At 36.0% G+C, this 27,537-nt stretch overlaps 1 protein-coding gene across 1 annotated transcript in view; it reads right to left on the reverse strand.

Moving 5' to 3' along the window:
- GRIK4 (glutamate ionotropic receptor kainate type subunit 4) overlaps positions 1-27,537 on the reverse strand; it is a 147,755-nt gene that overhangs the window by 94,727 nt on the left and 25,491 nt on the right. The window contains exon 2 of the mRNA XM_072425981.1: positions 871-981. The gene's annotated coding sequence lies outside the window, so the exon portion shown is untranslated. The remainder of the gene's footprint in view (positions 1-870; positions 982-27,537) is intronic.

Here is a 27,537-nt window from a genome sequence, read left to right on the forward strand (position 1 = left end):
GCCACCTTCATGGGCGGGCACAAGTGCCGCACGCTGGATCTCAGGGGAAATCAAATGAATTTTTTTTTTCTTGTTTTCCCGTGCGGAAAACCTGGTGCGTCCTATAGTCCGGAGCGTCTAATGGTCCGAAAAATACGGTAGTTTGTAAGAGATTTGTGTATTTTTTTAATAATAATGAAAATATTGAAAAAAAAGTATTTAAAAGCTCTAAATGTCTCCAATGACATGCATGGGGCATTTGGGGCATTTATATATTATATATTTATTTTATATATATATTATTAATGTTTTTTACATAGTGGCAAAAATATCACCAAAGTAAATTTTTTTCTGGTCCATAAAGAGTAAAAAGGTGTGAGGGATAAAGTGGTTGAAAGTGTAATAATGGCTTCTTTCTTTATAAAAAAATAGATATTGTGACCTGACTATGGACTTTGTAAAGTGCTGTGTAATATGATGGAGCTATATAAATACTGTCCCCTTTTCAGTTTGAAAAAAATAGTTAATATTAATTATTTTATTATTAATAATATTATTAATAATTAAAAGTAATAATAAATATATTTAAATACACATCCACATTGGCTGGTATCATATACAAGGAATTCTATGAAGCTGAGTGTTTTACAAGTGTCACACCAGTATGGTATGGTTTTAACATAATGACTATTTTCTGTATTAATGCCAAAAAATGCAGTTACCTGTAGAAGTCAAATGGGTTTGATGCTAGCAAACTGTGAGACCATTATAACATTTTGCAAAAAGGGAACTAATAAAATACCTTTTGCTTACATTTATAATAAGTGGACCGGTTTTAGGCTTTTACTTTTATTTATTTTGCATTGCAAAAATATTTATAGTTGTACTTACCCCCAAAATCACCTCCAAAGCTGAAGGAACTGAAACTGTTAAAACATCCAGCACCAAATCATTCCAAGCTGTCACACAGGCACCAGGGAGAACACCCTGCAATTGCAGCCACTGGAAGAGAAAATTTAAGACAGTTCTTAGCACAAAATTAAAAAAAATTCAGAGCTTAACAAAGTAAAAGATATTACTTGTGCAAAGATCCATGAATACATATTGAACTGTACGATTTACTAAATTACACTTTTTTCTTATAAATAGGCCCCTAGGCTACTTATTTTTTATTGGATGGATACAGATATTGTTCCAATTTTTATTAACTAGTCCTGAGATTTTTCTTTTTGCTTGCAATTTTGCAGTTTGTAAGGTTGGGTTTTTTTCACGCTTTGAGCTAGGCATTTGAGAAAAGAGAAAGAGAAAAGTTCATTGCACAAAAGTGTCATAGTTAAATGCATGGCAAAACATAATTATTAGAAAAGCTACATTTACAACTAAATTCTGTTCTATAAATAAAAAAAAAGGGGAACTGTTGCAACAAAGACTTATTTTTTTTATAATGTCCCATCATATTACACAGTGATACACTGTGGAGCTGCAGATGACAAACCTGAATATAAAACAAGTACAAACTATGACACAGGAAGAAACACTGGGTGTGATTTAATAAAGCTCTCCAAGACTGGAAAAGATAGACTATCATGGGTGATCCAGCAAACACCGAATGGATTTCTTTAAAATAATTTGCTATTATTTGGCAAATGTTTTAATCCAGGACCAGATCCATTCCAAGTTTACTGGATCCTTCAGGCTCACCTATGACAGCCTATCTTCTTCAGCCTTAGAGAGCTTTGATAAATCCGGCCCAGTTTGTCCAACCAAGCTTACAAACAAAGGTGGGAAAGATAGTGTACAATAGCTCAGGAAAATATAACTATAGGGGAGGAGCCCTTTTGCCAAAAGGGAAAGAAATTGCCTATCTTACGCATGTCCAGTAAGATCGGCAAGTTTTTTTTACCATCTATGTCACCTAATCTCGTGTCTGCGTCGGGTGACGTAGGAAGAAGAACCCGGAAGAACAAGGAGAAGATGGTGGCACCTAGTGCACCAGCCGGAAGACGGATGCCAGGACAACACTGGACCCAATGGGAGTACCCTCCGGACGGATCGACTGCTCTGCGGGGTTGAAGCGTATTTTTTTTTTGTTTGGGTCTACGTTTTTGGGTTTACTTCCTAAATAAGGTAAGGTATGTTGATTGAGAAGTATGGTTACACTTATGAGTATGACTATTTAATTATAGTATATGGCAAAATACCTCTTATTGCTGATTAATATAGATAACCAAGGCTCATAAATCATCGACCCTCTCCACTTTTTGTACTGAGAATGGTTTTGGGAATAAATTGATTCATATTATACCACAGCACATGGACATGTTCATGGCTTTATCCATATGGAACCATAAACCATTAGAAATTATTTTGTAACACTCGTATGGCCTTAACATTTCTTTTCTGGTGTTCCTTTTTGGATTAGTCCGAATAGAATCTTATTTTAATTTTAGCAGTTCACTTGTGGTTGTTTCAGTCTAGCAGGGCAGGAAAAAACCCACAAATTAATTTACTGAAATATTAGTTCTAGTGATTGAAAGCTGACACAAATGCCTTTTTTAAGATGTCAATCTTGTAGATGTTTATTTGCTTTACCCATCAGTGATGTAGTTTTTTTTACTATCTTTTGAACTATTTTTTCACAGATAAGCTAATGTACTGTAAATGTCAAAAGTTATGTTTGTTAAACAAGATGACTGCATTTTTATCATGGCTAGGATGAAAATCAAATCATATTTTAGAAACCTTTCAAGCAGAAACTCCCTATGGGTTCACCAACTTATCTCACACCTAGACTTACATTCAGCTCTTCTCTGTTCATTATATTGTACACTTTAGCCTGCTTAGTAACAACAATAAAAATGTATACTGTGGTTTTGCAAGTGGCTTCAAGCACTATTTAATTAGATTTGGCTCTAAAGAGGAAATTATTATATATCACCTTGAAATTCAACCCTATAAATAACACCTGCCTGATCGCATTTCTCTTTTTTCCCAGTGTAATATGCTAAACTAAAATAAATCCCTAAACTGTCATTTTACTAAACTGTGTTAAACACCATTACTGCACATTACAGCCCATTGCAGAACCTCACATGTTTTGTTGTTTGTGACCTAGCACAGTGGATTTTAAATTGAACCTTGCAGACAAGTCAAACAAAGTGTAATTTTGTTATTGTGATTTTTCCAAAACTTAGATACATTGGAGAAAAGAAGCCTGCCAATGCTAGAAGAGCACAAAAGAAATCACAGGGATGATGTTTTTAAAGGCATTGCATGTGTATAGCTTTTTGTATCACTTTTTGCTGTTTTACAAGTAGATGTATTTGTTATTATTTGTTTGTCATTTAAACTCATAGCCCAATTGAACTTTTACCTTAAATACATTTCAGGTACTATACAACAAATGATGCTCAAATCTGTGACCGAATTTTTCATTTATTGTTTTTTATGTATTTTGGTAATTTAAGCTGAAAGTTCAACTGAGCTTTAACAGAAACTTTGTATTTTTGGGAAACTCAGACCATTTTGTAAATACTTTAATTGTGAGATGTACAAAATTGCAACCAATATTCTATATGGCTTTACTAAACGTCTATAGACCGAAGTCTATAATACAGGCATATTATTTTGTGTTTTATGGGCTGAACGCAATCCTCTCACACCTTTTCTTTCTTCAGTCCTCAGTGGTTTGAGGATTTGAAAATAAAATTACCCCAGCTGTTCTCCAGTTGATGACTTACACTTCTTTGGATAATTCTGCAGCCAGATATAATAATACAATTCCAAAATGCCATAATCATTCCTGGCATTAGGTAACCTTTTCTTGGCTTTACTAACATATGCGATTAGTCACTTCCTTACAATAATCAATCAATTGACTCAGGAAATCAATAAGCAAAAAAAGACAATTGTAGTGATTACTTACGGCCATAAACTTACTTCCATTGTCTGTCATAATTGCTGTCTGCTAGCAATTGTAGTAAAATTGCAAGCATGCCCCAACCTTAAAGTGAATCTATCGGTAACATAGCAAACCTGCATGAAATCATGCGACACAAAAAACTAACTGGGTCTGATTTAGGAAAGCTCTGCAAGACTGGGGAAGATAGACTATCATCGGTGAATCTTGGTAATCCAGCAAACCTGGAACGGATTTAGTCCAGGATTGAAATAATTTAGAAAAAAAATAGCAAATGATTTTTAAGAAATGCAAGGCTTGCTGGTTCACCCATGAAAGTCTACCTTCTCCATTGTTGGAAAGCTTGAATAAATCAGGCCTGGTGTGTATGAGGGAATATACAGTCCAAATTGTAAAACGCAGGGGATATCAACTATGAGCCAGGGTCACATTCTAAAGAATGTTAATTTATATATGATCTAAAAACAAAGGTCTGGCATTCTGGAAAGAAAAGGAAGAAAGCATTCTCACAATGTGATCCCTGTGAGAGATAACTAATGACCTCCAAGTTTTACACAATAAATAGAATTTTTCTCTTATGTATTCCTTAATGTCTTAGATCTTGTAATTCAGTGCTCTGATGTGTTCACCCTAGGTCAGAGGCTGAAAGGAGTTACTAAGAAATAGCCCACAACAGCAGAGGATAGTTAATTGCAAAGTCACTAATGAAGCAGGAAGGTCAATACAAAAATCTACAGAATAGTGGAAATTCAGCCAGTAGGTCCAAGTACAAATCAATACCATTGTCAAGCTAGATCAGCATACAATCAGCAGAACAGTATTTTACAATGGTCAATATTAACTAAAGCAAAACCGATGTGGTGTCGGGACAGAAAGTGTACTGCAGTGCATGCTAGTTCTATGTACATGTTCTAGGCTTTGTAATGAAAGCTGTAACTGTGATATTTTAACAATTTGTTTTGCAATGAAGAGTTTCTAATAGCTTCGAATAATTTTATTTTTTGTGCAACTAGAAAAACATCATATTATCCAACTATAACCTTTTTTTGTTCTCTTGATCTGCAAAAGTCAAGCTGTGTTTAAACACCAGATCCGGAGTATTGCTGCTTGTGTGGTGTAAACTTTAACAGTATAAGTCAAGACCTGCTGGGTACAAGAACAAAGCATGTGCCATCAATCATATCCCAGAGGAACAAATCTGGATGCAGAGGAACAGTTGCTGGATGCTGACAGCATCACTCTGGCAGTCTGTCAATTACAATCTACAAGTAGATCGCTGAACATTTCAAAGTCAGCTGGAAAAATGAGTAAAACAAGTAATCAGATAAAATAAAGGATAGCCTATTGGAGGCAGCATGCATAAAGGGCATATTGGGGGTATAGTTCTAGGGGTGCACCTACATCAATAGGAACTGAACTCCTAGCACCTGCCCCTGCAAGCATTTGTCATAACACTACATGAAATATATATAAAAAAAAGTGTTTTTCACTGGAACAAGGTAAAAGAATAAAAAAAATACCGGGGCATGCTCTACAGTGAAAGAAGAAGGCTGGGGGAGGGGAGAATTTGAATAATGCAGAAAAACTATTTCTTCCAAACATAGCATATTGATTTCCTGGTATTGCCTTGTTAACTGATTCACACTTTCTGGTATAGTACCAAATGTCTTGCTATGACCAACCTTTACATAGTATCTGGTTTAGGACTCCTATCCTCCAAACCATTCACAAAAACTGCGGTATGTAACCAATCCTTGCCTGGTATTTATGTCACCTGCTCAATAAATTGACCAGGCCCTTCTTAACGTAAGGCAGGTTATCTGAAAATTTAGAACGGGATTATTTGAATACATTTCATAGCTACTGTTAGTGCTATGCTAGGGTTATTTTTATGTTATTATTATATTTTTATATATTATATTTGTAATATTTCCTAGAAAGATTTAAAAATACATGTTACATGTTTTAACTGCCGTTCAACTCGACAATCATTTAAAGAGAAACGAAATCCAAAAAAGTTAACAAAAAGTAGATTTTTTAGCACAAACAATATAAAACATTTTATATCCCAAGGAAAAAGGAAAAAATTTCCCAGGTGGCTTTTGGTTTTCTGGTTACATTGCGTGGCACCAAATCCAATCCAACCAAATGTGTAAGCGGCACTGCTGTGAATAGACCAGGACGCTGTGAACAATGTAATTAGTTTACATTGAAGATTACCATGGACCTGGAAGAGTTGAAAGTGATGGTGGACCTGACATCACTACAGGGTGCCTACAAAAAAGGTTTGTGCCATATTCAGCAAAGATGCTATGGCAAAAGCTCACCCACACTACTGAAAATGTAGCCCCACTTTAACAGCACTGCTGACTCTACCACTACTCCTGTTAAAGTGAGTTGTAGCGCAATACAAGTGTGAGAACTGGATTGGCTTGTATTGAATTTTTTCCTAAGCTTTTTCAGAAAACCGAGCAACTCTTCAAGTGGTGGTGACCTTGAAGCTGCTTGGCAAGTCTTCAGTTTATACCTGAAAGTGATAACCATTTCATAGGTTTATCATCCCTTCATCACAACTTATAATTACTATTTCCAAAACTAAGCTGATTCCAATATTAATTTACACCACAGTATACACTGGGCTATAACACTATAGGTATTTAGTGATACTTAAGTAGTCCTGCCTCCTGTCCTTCAGGAAAAAAACTGAACAGTTATAATTTGAACCTAAACATCAGCTTTTGCATAACATAAAAGTTTGCAATCTGAATCGTGAAAGAACTTTTTGGGGAGAAATTCATAAATTTAGGATAGCTATTTATTTAAAAATGTTAATAGTGAGGATAAGTGATTATAGGAAGTGTGAGCTGGCATAAACGTCAAGAGAAAATATATCATTTTTTTTGTAATTTGTTATTCCTCTGTTGACAAGTTTACTAATCACAGTAGAAGCAAACAAATAAAAATGGCTTGCACCACATTACTGGCATTTGCATAGTGTTTGTGGTTGGGTAAAGCCCATATTGACACGGATTTCTAAATTAATTCCTCTGCTGATGTGCAAATGAATTTTGTAATAAATCCTTTTAATTTGCTTCTTCCACTTGAAGAATAGTTTGTCACTTTATAAGTCAGTAAATGCACAGCAGAACTGAACTGTGAGATGCTTTTGGACAGTGAAGGCTGAACCCCAATGCAGAGATATTAAATAGCCATGAATACATATTGGTATTTCCTAGGTAGAGGATAATGCTCAGAAATGAGAACATCAGTAGGAACACACAGAACAAGATAAATCAGCACTAATAACATCATGTAAATTTTGTATGCTCCCTATCTGTCCAAGAGGGTTTTTCAAGAGGGTTGTGGTAATCACGCTGGACATTGGGGCTGATTTATTAAAGCTCTCCAAGGCTGGATAGGATACACTTTCATCAATGAAGCTGGGTGATCCAGCAAACCTGGTTTGGATTTCTTAAAAGTAATTTGCTATTTGTTAGCAAATGTTTTCAATCCTGGACAGATCCATTCTAGCTCTGCTAGATCACCCAGCTTCACTGATGAAAGTGTATTTTCTCCAGCCTTGGGGGGCTTTAATAAATCAGGCCCAATACCGTGTTTCCCCGATGATAAGGCATCCCCATCAAATAAGCCACCCCCCAATTTTTGCTCAAACAATTAAAATAAAGCACCCCCCCGCAAATAAGACATCCTCCGATACCTGATACTGTGTGCCTCTGTGTGACTCCTCAATGCTGGCTGCAGTGCAGAGTGAAACTGAAAGTAACTTCAAAGGACAAGCAAGCTGCTGATCCCTGCCCTAACAGAGTCAGTTACCCAGCGAGTCAGTGATCAGAAGGGGACAATGAATGGCACAGAGTGATCAGAAGGGGACAATGAATGGCACAGAGTGATCAGAAGGAGACAATGAATGGCACATGAGTGATCATGAGTGATTTTCAACAATAAATGTGTACAGTAGTCTTCTTCATGGAAAAATAAGACATCCCCCTGAAAATAAGACCTAGGGCATATTTTGGCATTTCAAAAAATATAAGACAGTGCCTTATCATAGGGGAAACAGGATATGTACAGTTAAGTTTTGTTTCTTGTATTTTGTTTTCTGCTGCAACCTCTAACTGGTAATGTTCTTTTTTTAAACATATTCTAAAAATATAAACCATACATTTAAACATTGCTCTGTTTTGTGGCTGTTTTATTCTGGTTTCCATAGCTGAATTTTCTCTTCTCTATTGGAGACACTGCTAGTATTTTTTTTCATGCATACTTGCACTTGTTTATGATTACTTTGGTGATGTCACATGGCCAAAACCAGGTAAAAAGGGAAAGTGAGACTCCATTAGGCAACAACACTCCATCAGTCTCATTCTATACATATCATGATGCCCACCCTTTATGACCCACTATGGAACCTCTGATACACACTGCATGTCAGATGCCCTTTGGAAGTTTTATTTTCTATTTGGTATCCTGATCATCTTTAAACATTTAAACATTTTAAATCAACACCTATTTGGAGTATTCTTTTTAAATTTTGAAGTCTCCTTGTCTATCAGGAAAAGCTTTATATATATTGAATGTTTCCAGTCTCTTTTGTAACTGGGCAGTCTATTATCATCAGGGTAATTTCTTTAAAAAATTACTTTGTAACTATGCAGTTTACATGCTGTCTGTAATTAGGTAGTCTCTCTGGGACTGTACAGTGTCTCAGTAAATTGGCAGCTTTGTTTTGTAGCAATGCAGCAATGTAAACCTGCAGGTAAAAAATCTACACATCCAGCGGCCGATACAACCTCACAGGCTCACAGGTTAGGTCTAGGTAGAGTTGAGGTTTACAGGTTATGTGTAAATCTATACAAACAAACCAATGTAAGCCATGACCTCCTATATTCTGCTGTCACCATTTGTTTTCTTACAATTCTATGTACACTAATTTATTAACTGAAATGTGAAGTGAGCATTTGTAAGAGTGTAGAGGCTGATAATAAACTGGGCTAACCATCAACCAATATAACATGCAGGGTTTTTCATGGCGGAAAATAGTCTATTCTGCCAGAGATGCTTCTGTTAAGATAAAGATTTCATACTGTACATAAATGAAGATTGGGCAAAGATGACGGCAGCAAAGTGATGTGGGATCTTGCAGCTGTCTCAGTGTTGGAATTGGGAAACTTTGGCAGGTAAAGCTGCGTACACACTTGCAGTTTTTGTCGTTGGAAAGGATCTTTCACGATCCTTTCCAACGACAAGGGAGTGCACGATGCATGAACGATGCTGTACATACAGCACCGTTCATGCTCTATGGAGAGGGGAGGGGGGAGAGCGACGGAGCGGCCCCCTGCTGCGCGCTCTCCCCTTCCCTTTCATTAGGATCAGCTGTCGTCCATCGTCCGTGGATCCGGCAGGTCGGTCGTCCGGACGATGGACGACACCGACTGTACACACGGCAGATTTTCGCCCGATAATTGGCCGATGCCGATTATCGGGTGATAAAAATCTGACGTGTGTACGTAGCTTAAGAGTGCCATATTGTACAGATATGTTGAGCATATTTGCACGTTATGAGTAGAGCTTAATTCTACTTTGTGACCCCATTTCCAGGGAGAGTGTAAATCTGTGTGGATTGTGTGACTGGGTGGAAGAAATGCTCATCTGCTGATATGCATTGTCTGCAATGTCCTATTTTAAATCTACAGAAGCGGGATCATGTTGCAGACAGGCTTCCTATTTTGCTGCAGACAAAAAACAATATTGGAGCTATATTTTTAACACTATGCAGTGCAGAAACGGGTAGTTTGACAGTTATATATGGTACTGAAGTTTGCATCTACCTGCTGGGGGCTGATATAGAACACCTAACTGAACTTTAGATAAATACACTCCTAAAACATTTTACAAAAAGTCTGACAATTTGTTTTCTTGAGAGAGCACACAAAGAAAATCTGTCCCCCACCAGCTTGCTGCAGACAATGACCCTTCCTCTACGTTTGAAAATAGGGGTCTCTTTTCAGAGGTCAGGGCCACTGCTGAGTCAGACTACAGCTTTGCAATCAGAAAAAGAAATGCTTGATGATTGGAGCGCTCCATCACTCCAACTAGGTGTATCCGGAAGTGCATGCTGGCAGGGGACAGGTTTTTATACTCATGCAATCAGTAAAAAGAGAAGGAAATGGGCTGCACTTATCATGGATGCTCATTCCATAATACTGGGACACTACAGACAGATGCTGCTCCATCCACCACCCAGGTAGTATGTAGAAAATGTAGAGCAGATATAGTGTATATTTAACATATACAGTATAAGATATATGACAAATCTTACCAGCATACCTTCCTGACACATGTGTATGTATTGTCACTTCTTCATTATTTGGCATAAACGCTCTAAGAGTACCCCCGAGGAAGCCATCAGGCAAAACGTGTTATGATTACAGATGTTTTTGTCTTTGAAAGATTTTGTGTTAACTTTGAAGGGAATTCTTTGTATAGTGAACTGGTCATATATCCCAGACCACTGAATGGCTGTGACCTTTTCTAATGTAAATTTGTATATACTTACCTTTTGTTAAGACACATTTTGGTATTTGAATTTATTGAGATTTTCAATAGAAGTCTTTTTTGTTTGTCAAAAGACCCCAGGTTCCCTTCCTTTTTAATTTTTATTGTATAATTTGCGGCTATGTGAGTAGGGGTTAACGACATTATCTTCTAAATGGGGAGTAGTTTGTACCCCCTCCTCTTTCGGTCTACATTAAATGCCACCTTTACCTATTTACCTATGACTAGGGATGAGCGAGCGAGAATATTAAGTTTGATCTCGCAGCAAATCGGGCCTTTCTTAGCTTACTGAAAATCTAAGCGAGAATGGCCTTCTGATTCGCCGAGAGGTCAAGCTCTCGCCGAAGGATTTCCAGGGCTGCATTGATCTCCGGGTTAATTAGCCTCTAGTGCCCCGGGGATCGCCACAGCTGCAATCATTGATAAGATGCCCAGCACAGGAGAACCTCCTGACATTGTAATATAAGTATCTCTTACAAATTATACATTTGTATCTGTAACAAATGTATCATTTGTAAGAGATACTTATATTACAATGTCAGGAGGTTCTCCTTTGTCGAGCATCTTCTCAATGATTGCAGCTGTGGCTGCAATCATTGGGAGGAGTGTGCGATCCCCGGGGTAATAGAGGTTAATTACCCTCCGGTGCCGCGGGGATGGTAGTGGAACTGCAGAGTTCATCTTTGCTGTCACAGCTGTGACTGCAGGCGATCACTGGGGCACTGGAGGTTGTTTACCTTCTAGTGCCCCGGGGATCGCAAAAAGGTAGATTCTCAGGGCTGAATGCAGCTCTGGTAATCCTCCTTTTTTATTTCCTCTTCCCATGGTTTCGGGAAATCAGTTCGCCAAAATTTCACAGAACCATTGGGAGTTCGAGGAAATTTTTGACAGAATGCCAGAGGCATTCTCACTCATCCCTACCTATGACCACTGTTAGTTCTAGGGCAAAGCACACTTCTGTAGCTTTATACAGATACATTACAACTAACACTGCTCTTTGTATTGGAATAGGACAATGACAGTTTTCAAGATTACAGAATTCTTGGCTGATATAAATAAGAAAAGATTCTTTATTGAGATTTTGTCACCAGACCAATATATTTAAAGCAGTGTTCTCCCCAGACCCTTTTAGCCAGGCGCCTCACCCATCATTTTTCAGTAACCACCCAGCTGTTTTGGGTGGTTAGTGAGGAGTTGGGTCCCAATACAGTAGCTGCCATCTGCCTACAATTTCTTACTACCCAGCTTTGAAAAAATTTTGGATAAACACTGTCAACAATTTTCTTGTAAGACTATCTATGCATGTACAGATTTATGCGCATTATTTACCTGTAAAAACCTTACTTGTAGAGACACTCAAAAGCTTTGAGACTGCTGCTGGAAGCCTCGATGTTGGACAGATGTCGGCTGCACCAGCAGACAGCACTGTCACCTAACCAACACTTTATAGTATTCCCCTTCTCTTCTTCTCCAGCAGCTTCATGAAAGGGGAGGGGGGTAGAGAGGTAAGGGGAAGGGTGAAGGAGCTGGGCCAGGACAGACAGTAACTAGCCATTCCTGGAAGAGTAGAGGGTATGTTGTACAAGAAGGTATGGGGCTGTGATAAGGAATTAGGTAGTCAAACAAATATAACAATGCATTTTTAACTAAATAAGAAAAAAATAAACACTGCATATAAGCATTCAAAATATTATATTATTTAATGCTTGTACATGCAATATTTTAGGTTAGCGACAGGGTCTCCTCACTATCTCCCTAATTTGTAGTTCATACACTGATTTGCGCAATACAATACTTAATTAAACATCTAATAATATTCCAAGTTAATATTCTGCTTTCAGCACAGGCACTGAGAGATTCACATCTACCACTCTGACTTTGCCGGCAGCACTCATCCAGCTAAAGAACATAGTTATCAGCTGTAAATCAAACAACAGATTATAAATGCCGTCTGGAAAAGATTTTTGGCTAGAGTTCCACTATTATCAATGTAATAAGAAAAGATGTGGGGTTGGGTCTCCTAGAATGGCTCCTCTATTACTCTTCCCCCTATCTTTACATATTTAGTATATTTAAATTTTCAGGAAATATTCACCCCCTCCGAGGTATTGTTTATGACATTTTGCTAACAATTTCTATCCAAAACAGAAAAGAGAAATCAATCCCTTCAGGCACTTCTTATTATTTGTGTGGTGTCTTCAGTTTCCAAGACAGGCAAGTGAACATAAAGAAGCCCAAGTCAGTACTAATTACCAGATTGAAAAGGACTAAATCACAAGGGATCCATAATATTATAACAGAAACAAAACAGGCTTAGCAGCTTAGGACCCATAGCGCAGATCTAGGTCGTTCAAGAAAGGACTTTTCTTTTTGGAGCTTCTCTAACTCTGCATTTGTACACGGTGGTATATCTATAACTAGAGCCCAAAACTGTACGTGTTAAACACTCATAAAAGGTTTCATTAGTTACATTTTATAAAGTACCTTTTTAAGCCATTACCTGTTTGGATACAAAATATAATTCATTCAAATAAATGAAACTTTAAAACAAGCTAGTGGTAAAGCAATTATAACTGCATACTAAGAGGTCCAATTAGATATAATAAAATGTATAAAATAATATCCACTCTTCTCTTCACGCTTTTTTTTTCATTAAAAATGCAGGCAGCCTTCAAATTATAGGAAAAGAACATTGTGCTTGCTAAAAGCAATTCACAGTGTAATAAATATGTGAATCTTGGAGGGTGTTGATAATACTTTAGCAATGCCTTTTTCCATTTGTATTATCCTAGCAAAAAGCACTCTTTTGATCAAATGTAAGTTATTCATTGACTGATACTAGTTTTAACCATGGGATGTAAGATGTACAGAATTACATTGTTAGGTATGGGCGAAGTAAATACCCTTGGATGGATCATCTTGGGGTTAGTGTGGTTCATACCAAACCAAATTGGATTTATGATCTTGTATAATTGGTGTTAATTTAAAAAAAAGGAGGGCCTGTAGGGGTTTGCTAGCTCCCTCTTCTCCTTTCCACTCCTTAAAAATAAATATTCCGGCATAGGAGACCACATCTGAGTTCTATAACTACCTTAACCCAGACCAAGATTATAACATTTGAAATGACTTTATTATCTTCATAAATAGCTACCTAAATGATTTTACTTTGTTAAGGATTTTTATTTTTTATCTTGATAATTTTTCTTTTTTTTATTCACTTTCATTGTTTGACAAACAATTAATGAAAACGATCAAAATTTTGATTTAAAATGCACAATGCAACAGGACTGCATGGAATTCTATGAATAATTGGAATTAATTTTTTTATGGTGTTTTCTTGTTACATAGAACTAGAAAATCTAAGTGGGCTTTAGGATAAACCTGTCCCCTCATTAGGGTTGGTACATAGCAAAGAGGGTAGCAGAACCTCCTTCTTTGAAACGTACCCTTGTCCCAATGTAGAGGAAAAAAGGGCCTCTTCTTCACCTCCAGTTCTTCAATCAGTAGGTGGGAATAATGCAAGAGGAACTTATGGTGAAATCTGGAAGCCATGTTTTTATTTAGATGGTGACCAGATATTTACCCTTTCCAGGCAAATGAGCAGACGAGTAGGTTAGTATCCATGACTGTATTTTAAAAAAATAAATATTAAAAAAAAAATCTTTCAATGAAACAAAACACAAAAACTTACCTTCTGTTAAAATAACTAGAAGTAAATTCACTTTGTTTGCTCAGCAAGGTTATCCTTCTCCATCATAACATCCAGCAATGTAATCCTTGTCAATCATAATGACCTGTTGCATGTTGATAAGTCATAATCCTGACACTAATCGATAGATACACTGGTTTTAGCAATAGCAATGGGAATCCCAAGTGATGTCCTTGTCCAAATTTGGTTAAGAGTTAGGTTTTTTTCACGTGTGGTTGGAATTTTAAGGAGAACCCTATGCCATTTGTTTGCACAAAGTGAAAAAGTATTAGACCATTTGTGAAGTTTTTATTGCGGTGTCCCCACTAAGGAAATTCATCCCCTTTATTGGACCGGTTATCATTGTCACCAAGGCAGACCAAGATATACCTTTTAGGACCTACAGACCACTAAACTTATGGGCTCCAAACCGCGCATGCGCGGGGAGCCTTGTGTCACTCAAAGGGGAAGAAAGTTCCCCCAGAGGGAAGTCATGATGCCAGAACCCGCTCTTGTGTCCAGAGACACAACCCAGCCACTGACCTGAGCCTGTGATCCGTGTGGGAGACATGGCCTGCAGCTGTGGCCGTTGTGCCCCCCAAGCAGAGTCAGATAAAAGACCCTGTTGGGGGGGCGAACCGGCCAGAGCAACGGACCTTCAAAATTTTCTTGCAGACCACTGGTTGGTGATCGCGGCTATGCAGCATAAGGGGTCTAAGAAACAGAAAAAACATTGGAACTCTGTGGGTCAAACAAGAATTCTGAAGACAGGGTAGAATGCAGGAACTGCAGAGATCAACAGAAAAGCAGGAATACTGGGGTTGCACAAGAACCTAAAGGTCTCACCAAAACTCCAGGATCAGACAGAAAATCTGAAATACATATGAACGGGGGCCTTTAAAAGAAACAAACCTGGTGCTCAGGCAAAGGATGTTTGGTCTGAGCATGGTCATTAGTGAAGATGATCTATAGGCTCAGCGGTACTGGCAGTGTAGGTGCTATGTTACCTAGCAGGTAAAACCGGCTGGTGCCTATGCCTCCCAGTGTTAGAAAAAAAAGGTTATGTGACACAGAGCAGCAATAAACTAGGGAAACCCTATGCGTTTAAGTTGTAGAAAATTCTTCTAATCTCCTTTTGACCTTCAGGACAGGAGGTAAAAGGAAATCCCCCCAGCCGGTTGTAGACAGTACAAAATAACCTGACACAACCTCTGGCCTGCAGAAAACACTGGCGGTCTAACATATAGTGCTTTTCCAGGTTACTGTAGCCTCTGAAATATGTAGGCACACTAGGTCTGATTTAATATAGCTCTCCAAAACTGGAGAACCTAGACCATCAGGGGAAAACCTGGGAGGCCCAGCAAATGTTTAATGAATTTTGTAAAAAAAGCATTTGGCAAATGTTTTCCATCCTGGACCAGAACCATTCTAGGGTTGCTGGATTAGCCTGGTTTTCTACTTTCACAAGTCTTGGAGAGCTTTAATAAATCAGGCCAACTGAGTCCGATTATAGCCCCCTCTGTGTCTCAGAGAAGGAAGGAGAAAAAAAATATTCAGAAAAGCCATGAGATTATGTAAAGTAAAGCATTAAATTATTCTTTTCATGAAAGGGTTTTTGGTCTCAGAGAATATCTGACTAAGGGAAATTAAAGTAGAATACTACAATGGTGCTAGATAGGTGCCTTTATATGTAACTTAGAATTGATTAAGTTATTTATGCCATATACATTTTTCTATACCATTATTAATTATTATTATTATTCATACTAAGTAACATTTACTAACATAAGGAACATTGCTTGGTATTATTGTCTTTACATTTTTATTAAGAGCCAGCACTTGTTTCTCAAGAACATTCCAAACATTATTATTATTAATTATATACCATATTGCAATGCGCTGTAATTAGGGGTTGCAAATGACAGACAGATACAGACAGTGACATTTCTGGAATTTCAAAAAGTCAAAATAGAAATAGAAAAAATTTATATTAAGCAAACATAATGGATAAAATGATAAGTTGTTTTACTCACTATGAAGGAGTTGAGTTGCATTCACTAAACAGTGTAAACTAGCAAACCTCTTATTTTCATGAGCCCTAATTCTCTAAAACATTCTAATTAATAACAAAATATCTATTTTACTTCACCAGCTTTAAAAAATTGGCCTAATAGATGGGATAAACTCTGCTATCATTTTAAGCTACTTTGTTTTGTTAACTCGACTTTGATAAACGCAGGTAATTAGGCTGCTTCTTTGAAACTGATATAGAAAAAAAAGGAAATCAAGAAGCAGATGGGGAAACAGAGAGAGGAGAGAAATAAACACAAACGTGGCATTAGCAAGTGACAGACTGTATAAACACATATGGGCAAAAGAAAATGCCAAACACCATGTTGTAGAAATAAGAAGGAAAAGAAAAGGCAACAATCAAATACATCAGCACGTCTAGCCAAATCAAACTTCTCATTTTCGATGGAGCGGCATGATTTTAAGATAAACCTGCCAAAAAACAATTTTTCTTCTAGACACAAAAATGCTGAATGTTTTTGATATAATACAAGCTAAAAGTCAACTTGCTGATAAGGATTCTGAGGCCTACATTTAAGCTCAGCTACTCCATTGCAGAAAACAGAAGTAAACATCATTTACTATAGGATAACAAAGACACTAATGCCATGTTCTGCAAAATCATCACAGTTACTGAACAAAAAAACGAAATAATTCTTTTTTCTAATTTAGAATCACATTTAAGTAATGATGTGATGATATTGGTAAATCACAATCATGTACAAATGAGCTGTAGCCTTTTGTTATAGATACATGTACTGTTTTTCTTAGTTCCCCAGCAAATTCCCACAAATATCTGTTGAGCTTGCCAGTGAAGTCCAAATATCTAACATCTAGTGATAGGTGGTCACAATGATGCGCTGCTCATTACTAACAAAGGTAATTTAGGAGGCTTATGTATTACACTGTAACTGTGTTTGTTTTTAGTTTATGCAATCATACAAGAGTCTTTAGTAGTATAACAATAATATTTTAAAATTTGAGGTTATTCAGTTGAATTTTTTTTTTTACTTTTGGCCCCAATGGGCAATGACTTCATTTGTTGACCAAAATTCGGTTAGATATCTGCTTCTCAACAGCTAGGTTAATGCACATGCAGATGCTAAAAAACATATTCCGTTAAGATCAGTAATGACCAACCAACAGTCCAAGGGCCATATGAGGTTCTTACTGCACAACTTGTGTGCGTCGTAACTGCTAGCAATATTGTTATTTTTGTACATTTAATGTAATAATGTCATACATTTAATGTCATAATAATTTTACATGTAATATGCTTTTTTCTCTCTAGATGCTAAATTAATAAAATTAAGGCAAACAATTTTCAGATAATGTAAAAGTGCTAATAAACTAAGCATCAAAAGTAGTTCTACAAAAACTACTTACCTCTCTACTCTGCACAGGTAATTTATAACTTGTCCTAATATCCAAGCTCCACTGCCTCACTTTTGTGTACATGCCGTAAGGTAAACAGCTTTTTTCATAAGAAACCACTAACCGTGGAGGTATCTGCCAGCTAGCTAGTTACCGACTATCTGTTAACACTGTTCTACTCAAACAATGCAAATAAGTATATTTTACAAATAGCTAAATTATAATGTTCTAACGTTTACAGAAAACTTACTTAAAGAGGCAATTGAGAGAGTGATGACAAGAGCAATCTGCTGCTATTCCTAATTTTATGCCAGCCTCGGCTCTGGGAAATATTTTCTTTTTTTTTTCTGAAGAGAATTTTGTGTAGCTTTTATTAATGACAAAATGTTAAAAACATTTACTGCAAAGTATATTAAAAGCCAGGTCACATCTACGTCATAAACAAAAAGTTTTACTACGGTAATAGCACATATAACTAACTTTTGATAACTGTGGAGCTTTTGCTTCTTTGGAGCATAGAGAGCTTGCAATTTATGAAAGTGCAAAAAGATTCAAAGTGAAATATTAAATTATCAGCTGTTTTTGAGTTAAAAATAAAAATTCTGTTTCACATAACATGACCATAAAAAACCTACAAGAATAGGACACATAAGGATAAAAAACAATAAAATATATAAAAGTCAGGGTCATTACATCAAAACCACCAAAATTCTCTGATATGATCTGAAGGGGGCCATTCAAGCAAAAATATATCCTTAAACCAGAAAAGGTTTTCTTTCGTAAATTACGTGTTTAATGAAAAATATTAAAAATAATACAATGAAATGGCATAGAAAACAAACATATAACAAAAAAAATTTGTTACAGAGCCAACAAGAAACATGTATCGGCAAAGTTTTCTTTTGGAACAAAACCAGACACTATAGCATGTATAGTACACTGGCTTGAATAAAAACAAACTATTTGATGAAAACTACACACATTTCCTGAAACTTTATTCTTTTTTACACTGATTTAAGGAAATGTTTATTCAAGATTTTTTTTTCTTCAATTTTTGGAAATCAGAATATGCTCTTTAAAATTTCTTCTATGAAAGCTCTGTATTTTGTGACTTTAGCTTTAAAATTTGACTTTTGTACTATACTGTGATTCCCTGCCATTCCATTATAGCATGATTCCATTATGACATGATTCGCTATTTTGGTGGCAGCTGTTCCAGAATTTTATTTGCTGTTCAAATCATTTCTCTATCATTAACTGCAGCTTTTACATTTGCAAATCTGGTGGCTGCCAGTTTCTTCATAGTCCTAGTTTATTATTTTGCTGTGCATAATTAATGCAGTAAGTGCATCAAATGTTTTGGACTGCCTTTCGAAATCTATATTCAGCTCCTGACATTTGATTTAAAGTCTAATAATCTCTCAAACGACACCAAATGTAACCATAACCTGACCTTCATTCCTTTGCTGCGTAGCTACCCAGAATAAAAGAATCCACACAATTTTCACTTCCACAATATACTCTATTGATTGGGTAGACACACATTAAAGAGGAGTTTGGTTTTAGTATATGCTATATATATATATACATATTTATATATAGCATATACTAAAACCAAACTAGTACAAACATAAAATGAGGTACCTACTTTCACAAGAAAATACAGGTAACCGGATTTGAATTATGTATGAACCTAAGACACAAAATGCAGCCAACATTAAAAACAGTGAAAACAGTAATCAATCAATCAATCATTTTCAAAGCTAAACTTTACCCTTGATTTACCTTTCCAACTATTTTGACTACAAAACCATGTTCAGAGAATTTGCATACAACTCTCTGCATGAAAAAAATAATCTAATTTTAACATGTTTTCTCCACTTGCAAAATTATGATTTTTGATTTGCATGATGCTCCCTACTTCTGGGTGTACGCCATCTAATAACAGTTATCACATGAAAAACAAATCTAGCTCTATGGAATAATTTTTTTATATACTCCACTATGCCAGTTTCTTCTGCATTTTTATTTTAATATGGACTACTGATTAACCCAATTTTACGCAAAAGCTGCAAAAAAAACTTGAGTTTTACTAAACTTTTACAGCTTTGGAGGGCACACAGTGATTTATCCTCATATAATCCTTTATATATGAAGCCCTGCTGTGAATTATGTATAGACTCCAACCACAACTGCCTACCGAATGTATCTGGACACTGCCTTCTCTGATAAACTATCATATATGAGACGACAGTTTTTATTGACCCAACTGATTAAAAATGGACAAGCAGACAGTAAGTGTTTCATTGTCTACGTAAATAACAGTAAACTAAATTGATTAAAACAAATCAGCTCAAGGGTGTAACTACAAGCACAGCAGATCCTCTGATTAAATAATATATTGATTTTTGCAGACATATTTTAATCTATGGGAATAACTATTTATTAGAAAAATAACAAGAGGAAAACAAGACTCTGTATAGCAGCTCACCCTGCCAAATATATGGTACGCCAAGAGGAAGGATTCCAAGCGTTGTCCATCTACAATTACTTCTGTGTTCTGTAATTTAACATTTTGCTTTAAACACTTTATTAATTATTGTGTTAGAACAACAAAATAAATTGTCTTTTAGAGGGAGGAATAAGCCAGGGTGATCTATAATTGTGCTATGTGACCCCTTTATTTGCAATATCCCCCCTAAATTAACTCATTTATAATTCTGAAATAGTAACCTTTTGTTTTGATTTTGAAAACCTAATGGGTTTTATTTAAAAACCAGGGAATCTGACCTTTCCTTGAACATTCTCTGGTGGGAATCAATTACTGCCACTGAATCCCGTGGGCCTGGAAGATTCTCACAAAGGCATGTTTAAATAAACGCCTGATTCCCTGTTTTATAAATAGAACCCATTTTATGTGGTGTTTATTCATAGTTCAGCTTGAAAAAAGACCATCAAATTCAACCACTAGGGAAATATACATATCCCAGATAAAAACCCTATAAGACATAGCTGGTCCAGAGGAAAGCAAAAAGAAAAACCCTGGCACAATTTGCTCCAGCAGGGGAAAAATTCCCTTATTCCAATTCCTTCCTGATTCACCCCCTTCTTTACCACTTAACCATTACCATTTAAAATACTTAAAGTAAGATTAATGGTGGGACATGGCCTCTTATGCCCAACTTTATAATAATCTCAGTAGCTGCAGTAATGTACATCTGGCTCTTGGCTTTAAGAGAGAACAGTGTGGCTGTTTGTAAAGCTGTCCAATGTCTTCTACATGGTGGTGATATAAACTGTATATACTATAACACCCCAAGCATGGCCCTAGGGCCCTCCTGCAGCTCCAGGGAACCCAGGACTGGTGAGAATCATTCAAGATGGCTTGCAGTGGAGGATCCAAATTTAAATCTTATATAATAGTTATTGCCTCTCCTTCTCTAATTACATCAATAAAATTACCATCATACTATCAATCTAAGTTTAAGAAAAAAATATTTTTACAAGTAATATATGGGGTCTGATTTATGAAAGCTCTCCAAGACTGGAAAATATAGACTATCATTGGAGAGCCTGAGTCATTCAGAAAACCAGTAATGGATTTCTAAAAAATATTTACTAATATTTGACAAATACTTCCAATCCTGGACCAGATCCTATCCATGTTTGCTGAATCACCCAGGTTCTCCCATAATAGTCTATTTTCTCCAGTCTTCAAAAGCTTTAATAAATCAGGCCCATTGTGTGAGGAATTGTGTGTGTAAGCAAGGTTCCACTCATAAGAAAATATCACTGGTTCTTGGATCACAGCCCAGAAAAAAATTCACTGCCGCTGCTCATTGTGTTTGATTTTTAGTGTATTCTATTGCATTGCTGAGAATACATGAGTGTGATCAAACTCTTGTATGAGTAGATGTCTAAAGAAAGAATTCTTCAATATCTCACAGTATTTGATTGCTAAATTCAGCAGAATATAAAACAATACAAATCACGTTTTAGTATGTTATTATGCAACCTTATTTGAAGAATTTGCCTTTTCTCTTGTTTGAGTCTTTGAAAGTGAAAACAATATGTAATTAGGCAAAGATAACAGCTGTGTTTTTCTGCTACAAAAATTTCTTGAGGTTGAACAGCATGTAAATATTATGCAAAACATATTCTTCTGTATGTGTTTTTATTTGTAGCTTATGTTTTTGCTATTTATCAAATTCAGTTTGATATCTAAGACAGTTATGATTAAAATATATATAAATAAATAGAACCTAGCTAGTAGTTCAATTCCATTTTACTTTGATCAGGATGAAATCCATAAATGGGTTTTGATTTTATCTGAATTTTACTTCCGCTTGCTTAAACTGGAATCCCAAATGAATTCAATTGACATTCAACTTCAGTTAATAGGGACAGGCTAGGCGGGTAGGAAGGTAGGCAGGGAAGGAACTTTGATGCAATAAGTGGAATCACATTTTGGTAAATGCTGGATTTCAAAGGATGTACAAAAATATTAAAAAGAGTAGTGTGTATGTAACTTGCACATGTTTCACTAAGATGGCATAATATAATGGCTACATAATAAAACCAAGACACAAAATATTTTCTATGGGTTGATATGCACAGGTTTTTCACTTTTCCAATTTCCCATTTGCATTCCATTTACAGGAGGGCAAAGATAACTTGGGATCTATAAACTTGGCAAACAATCATATGAGGCTGGTTGGAGATAATGTTTTTTGGAACACGGTCATATGCATTTATGTTTTAAGCGTTCTTCTAACTCCTTGTTAGCTCAATATCATTGAACCTATAATAAAAAGTTGAACATTATATACTGATGGTATCCAATCCAGCTTTTGTACACTGTAACAACATAATGCAGGATCGTGATTCTTCTTGGTAGTATGTCAGTCACAAATCTATCACACAAAGGTTCCAATCTTTATATCTTTTATGAGAAAACAGCTCTTTTTGTGGATATAAGAATAGTCATTTATACTCCCATCTTTGTCCAACATGTCTTCAATGCACAAGGTTTGTAATATGAAATTTAATTATTCAATGAGTTTACATCTTTTAATCACAGTTTTCCCTTAAATACCAGGGATTTATGGAAAACATAAATCTCTCAAATAATCAATATTGATATAAAAGTATTTGTAAAAATAATTGATATGTGAGCTGGCCTCTGCACGAGGAATGCCACCTGGAGCAGGTTCATACTGGAAGATTGGGGCAGGAGAGCGTTTCATTCTTTTGGGAACTCTCCCCACAATATATTGTCCTGTTTCCATGAGAGCTGGTTATTGGGATTCCAAAGGGGTGATGCAAGAGATGCCATGAAAATTCATTTAGAATAAGTTAGTTCTACTAATTCAGCATAATAAAAACTATAGCTCCTATATCTTTTTGAAAAACGCAACGAGTTTAGAGCTTTTGGAAATAATTAGAGGAAATATACAATTGTGATTGAACGATATTGCATTGGAATATTCAGAAGCTCTGGAACAAGATTAAAATGAAATACATATTGTTGCAGTTAATTTAATGTAGCTGTGCTGCAAAATAGATTTTGTAATTGTCTTTATTGATTGTAAATAAAATATTTATTTATATCAATATTGGTGTAATTCAGAGATTTGGGTTGTCCATAAATCCCTGTCTTTTAGGAGAAAACTGTAATTAAAAGATGTAGATGCTATAGGAGAAATAGGAAAATGTGAATACCGCCGGAAGGATTTGGGTGCGGTTATTCAATGTTTTCCAGCTTTGCTCCTTAAAGTACACCTGTCATGAATATAATAAAGTGTTCCCTGTACTGACCTCTTTCAGAAAACACTGGTTGTATTGCTGTTATGCTGGTCCATTAGTTTGGATACTTTAGGAATCACCTAATCAAGCCAAGCATGTGGATCATCCCATAGCCGGATGTAGATTGTAGAATGTTAATACCACTTACTCTCCTCTGTATGGCAAGGCCCTTTGCCTGGCTGCCTCTCACACCTTTACATTTTAGTGCTGCAATGACACTGCATTCACAAAGCAGGCCAGGCAGAAAAGCTCACTCCCCGTGGGATTATTAGCACTGCGTATTTACAAACTAGATACAGTGTTGGAACAACTAAGCATGTGTGTCTAGCTTCTGGCAAAGACGGGTAAAATGCATTAATTGAAAGACTAGATTGGCATATGTTCCCTGCACAGTGGATAACTATCAGGATCTGTAGGAATTACCAAGTAACAGATGATTAGTGAGGACTTCACAGGATCAGTCAGACCAAAAATTCAAAAAGCAGGTATGGGCTTTCTCAAGGGACAGATCCAAAGAAAAAGCTGCTTCAGAGCTACTGAAAGTGTGAATGGGATTTACTGCAAGTATTCTGCAATAGAACTCATAGGAGCCATGTAGGAATTCCACCGGAACACAAAAGAGTAGGCAAGAGACCAGTAGGCATTCCAGATAAAGCCAAGATCAATATTAGCTAGTTCAAACAAATTACAGATAAGCCAATGAAAAATGTTAGAGCAAGGTCAAAGGTGAAAAATCAGGTCAAATAAGAAAACTGGCATATGGACAACAAGGCATGCACTAAAAGAACTTATATAGTGATGTATAGAACCCCATACATATGCACTCCTCTTTGTGTACATATAGCAGGATCAACATGCACAGAGCACCAAATTTCACCAATTAACTTGCATCTTTGTATAGAAAAGCAAATTGTCATTTTCTCAAACGCATGAGACCATACATGTAAGCTTTGTCAGTTCCCTGGAACAATATAAACATTTTGTATGTCTTCATCCAGCTAGTCAGCAAAGAGAACCTAACTATGAACAGCTTCTTACACATGGATAAAAACCATGATCTCAGCTTTGCAGACTGCAAAATGAATAAAGATATATTACCAGGTAAATGTACCTCTGTGATGTGTGATCAATACTCTAATCTATTTATGGCTAAAACATATATATTATTAATACCTTCAGATAACAGCTACCTCCTAAAGGAACAGCAAGCTCAGAATGAGACATGTAAAGTATGTCCACATAAGTGGCAGTCACTCAGATCAATTTACAATTAACGGAGACATGACTGCACAAATCACATGAGTGTGCAAGTCACAGTAAATTAAAACCCACAGCTTCCCAGCACTCAATCCAGCCACATAGACATATAAACCATTTCTAACACAATTCTGGATATATACCTGTAATCCTTATGTTTGGTTTATCTGACAGTGTACTGTTGTCATTTTATTGATACTTATGGTGAAATCAAAGGGTATCCTACTTCCTAATTGTTCCTATGATTGTGCAGTAGATCTGCTGAAATAGAATTTAAATTTTTATTGTAATAACTTTACAAAGGCTGCTTCATAATGTGTCATAATGTTTTCTAAAAAGCAATATTTTGGCTTCAGTCTAGTGACTTTGCCTAGGCTGAGATAAGGTCATCAGCCATGGAAACATTTTCTTAGCGTCCCCTTAGTAGAAGCAGACGTATTCCTAATTTAATATTAATAAAAATCATCAACAAAGCTGCCAAAAACTTAACATCCAACTTCTCCCTCCCCATAACAAAGTTTATCTGCTCTTTACACCAGAGCCAGGCCAAGGCAAACAATATTAAAGAAAATATCAAATAAAGACATATGGAAGACTTTAATCCTAGGTAGCATTTATTTTGGTATCAAGAAGGATATCAGTGTGTGTTCTTGTAAAGATTACCAGGACCTAATGATGATAACTTAGAAAATGAAGCTTTCTGCAGAAGAAAGCTTTATTCCCCTAATTTGATATATGCATAGATTATAATAATATCTATACAACATAAAGGTAGACATCTGCTGATCTATTTTTGAAAAAGTTAGTTGTCTGACTGCCAGTCTTCAGTATCTTTCAAGCCACTGACCTTCCAAGACATCTTTTAACACTAGAAATGTCACTGTGAATACCATGAAATTCATTTGAACTGCATAACACATCTGCCATATTATAACATACAGGCAGTTTGAATCAATAATGAATAAATTAAATCTGAAAATCAAAATGTTATACCTGTAGAATATAAGTCTAGATTCCTGCCTTTAGTTTTACTGTCTGAGATTTTATATATTATATATACATATCTCAGACAGTAAAATAAAATGTTGAAGAAGCCCAGCCTTATATTCTACAGGTATACCATTTTAGTTTTCAGATTTATATTATTAACTCCTTCCTTCTTTCACAGCTATTGAATCCTTTTTGAATTACAATTAGGAGCCTAATTTGTAGATTGTCATTAAACAAATCCACAGAATTTTGTAAAATAAACAGACAAACATGTTATCCTTATTTATATAAGGTATAGGTATTTACAAGGTATTTATTTAGATTATATTGCCAAAAGAATGCCTTGTTCATCAGGAAGGTAAATGTAATACTAATAACAAAGTATATTTGAATGAGTAGACCTGTAGCTAAAATGTACAAAAAGAATCAGGTCAGTAAGAAGTATACATATTTACTTATGCAGCACTGACATCTTCTGCAGCACCTTTACTCTACAGAGCCTATATTTATGTCACTAACTCTATGCTAGAGGCCTATGGCAATGTCAAGCATGTGTCATTAACATAGGCCCTGATTTATTAAAGCTCTCCAAGGCTAAATAAAATACACTTTCATCAGTGAAGCTGGGTGATCCAGCAAACCTGGAATGCATCTGGTCCAGGATTGAAAACATTTGCTAACAAGTAGCAAATAACTTTTAAGAAATCCATTCCAGGTTTGCTGGATTACCCAACGTCACTGTTGAAAGTGTATTCTCTCCAGCCTTGGAGAGCTTTAATAAATCAGGGCTATAGTCTAAGTCTATTAGAGGGGAAGCCAGTCAACCAACCAGAATGTTTTGGGGAATGAACCAGAGGACCAAGGGAAAAATTAATGTACAAACTTCATAGTTTCCTGGCCAAAATTGAAATCTGGGGCCTCTGCAAGCCATGATTGCTACCTACCATTCAACCCCATTGTGCCTAAATGGTTAATACACAGTTAGTTGTTCGGAGTTTATACAGTTTGTTTTTCATGTGTTCTTTGCAGCAAGATAGTATATCATAGTAAATTTCTGTAATAATGACTCAATGAATCATATGATTACTAGGAGTTAGACACTGAAAGGTTTGTTTTTTAATCCTCCCTTGGGTTATAAAGGAATTGACCCAAACCATTTGTGTTAGTAATTCCTAAACCATTTTTACATTGTGCTTTCCAATTTATACAAATAACTAAGTTTGTAAACAGAAATTAAACTTTCATTTGTTCAGTTTTTGTATGCCTTGTATGCATAGAAGGTTGATGGCCAGAAAAGACCAAGGGGTATATCGGCTGTTTTTTTGGGATTTATTTGAGAATAATAGCTGCTTTGTCTATATATAATCTGCATTTTTTTTTCAAAAATATAGATGATAAAAATATGATAAACAAACACATTTTTGCTTTAATATTAATTCTGGATTTGTACATTTCTCTCTATCAGCTTTGACTTTGGTCTTTGTCCCCCAGCTGTCCACAGATCTAGGGCAGCAAATTAACAAAACTGGACTGCAGTATCAAATACAAGCAGGTGCTGCAGTCTGCATTCATTTTCAGATAGTTCCCTATGACATAGAGAATGACTCACATGTATTTATTGACACATTTATTCCAATACACTCATCTGTAGGCATCAGGAAGTATTTCAGCATTATAAATCTACACAAGCACTGTGAATTCTATTGTATGGGAGGCTTCAAGAAGTGAAGAACTCCGTTGTATATATATTTTTGTACAGATTCCAGATTTGGAACACTTTTTAATGAAATAAAGATCAATAGGTTGCTTTTCGAATGGATGCATCTTGGGGGAGCTCTGTGGGTGGGTAGCTTGATATTTGTTCCAAAATTGGTCCAAA

Source organism: Pyxicephalus adspersus, chromosome 11 (assembly GCF_032062135.1).
Source record: "Pyxicephalus adspersus chromosome 11, UCB_Pads_2.0, whole genome shotgun sequence".
NCBI lineage: Eukaryota > Metazoa > Chordata > Amphibia > Anura > Pyxicephalidae > Pyxicephalus > Pyxicephalus adspersus.